Below are 1520 nucleotides of genomic sequence, written 5' to 3'. Positions count from 1 at the left end.
TTCATTTAGAGAGATGTGTCAAAGATTTGAAAGAGAGATTTGCCAAAGTGAACCTTGAAGTCTCCCCGCCTCTCGTTTCATACAGGGAGACCATTGAAGGTGATGGATCTAATCTTTTGGAAAGTTTGAGATCTCTAAGCTTGAATACTTCTGATTACATTGAGAAGAGAACTCCAAATGGCAGATGCATTATCAGAGTACACGTCATGAAACTACCACACGCTCTAACTAAGCTGCTGGATGAGAACACTGAATTGCTTGGTGACATAATTGGAGGTAAAGGCAGTCATAGCGTTAAGATACTAGAATCTCAAAACCCAAGTCTCGGAGAGAATGTGGATCCCATCGAAGAATTGAAGAAACAGTTAACTGAAGCTAGCGTTTCATCAAGTTCTGAAACCGAAAAGGATCGCGAAAAATGTAAAACCGAATGGTCAAAACTGCTCAAGAGGATTTGGGCGCTTGGTCCACGAGAAAAAGGTCCAAACATACTATTCGCTCCAGATGGTAAAAGAATCGCCGAGGATGGATCAATGCTCGTAAGAGGCTCTCCTCATGTCTCTCAAAGACTTGGCTTTACAGAAGATTCTACTGAGATACCTTCAGAGGCATCTGAAACAGCACTTTACAGCGAAGCTCTGACTCTCGAGAGCAGCATTGTCTCAGGTTTTCAGCTAGCAACAGCATCAGGACCTCTATGCGACGAACCAATGTGGGGATTAGCTTTCACCGTTGAGTCTCATCTCGCACCCGCAGAAGATATTGAATCAGATAAACCCGAACACTTTGGCATTTTCACAGGACAAGTCATGACAGCTGTCAAAGACGCCTGTAGAGCCGCCGTGCTTCAGAAAAATCCAAGGATTGTCGAAGCAATGTACTTTTGCGAACTGAACACTGCACCTGAGTATCTTGGTCCAATGTACGCGGTTCTAAGCAGAAGACGAGCGAAAGTGCTCAAGGAAGAAATGCAAGAAGGGTCGTCTCTGTTCACAGTCCATGCGTACGTGCCCGTTTCGGAAAGCTTTGGTTTTGCGGACGAGCTGAGAAAAGGAACGTCTGGTGGTGCGAGTGCTCTGATGGTTCTGAGCCATTGGGAAATGCTCGAGGAAGACCCATTCTTTGTTCCCAAAACCGAAGAAGAGATCGAGGAGTTTGGCGACGGAGCAAGCGTGCTCCCGAACACTGCGAGGAAGCTCATCAACGCCGTACGACGCAGGAAAGGATTACACGTTGAGGAGAAAGTGGTTCAACACGCCACTAAACAAAGAACCTTGGCTCGTAAAGTTTGAGTTTATTATATTTGTTGTTTCTTCCTTTTTGATTGGGCTTCGAGTTGGGCTTGTGCTCACATTGGTACATGTTAGAGAAACTATAAAGTGAAGAAAGAACATAGTTGTTTTGAAAAATTGATATGAACTACAATTAAAGTACACCTACAACTACTTCATTTTTCTTTTTCTAGCTTTTATTGTCCTATATTTCTCAACAACTTAAATGTGTGTATTAATATCGAGTTT

The 1520-nt window shown here is 43.5% G+C and overlaps 1 pseudogene; it reads left to right on the top strand.

The window, feature by feature from the left end:
• LOC104706754 overlaps positions 1–1452 on the top strand; it is a 4287-nt pseudogene extending 2835 nt beyond the window's left edge.

The sequence above is a fragment of the Camelina sativa genome, chromosome 1 (assembly GCF_000633955.1).
Source record: "Camelina sativa cultivar DH55 chromosome 1, Cs, whole genome shotgun sequence".
NCBI lineage: Eukaryota > Viridiplantae > Streptophyta > Magnoliopsida > Brassicales > Brassicaceae > Camelina > Camelina sativa.
The sequence above is the reverse complement of the archived record's forward strand: the minus strand, read 5'-3'. Positions and strand labels throughout refer to the sequence as shown.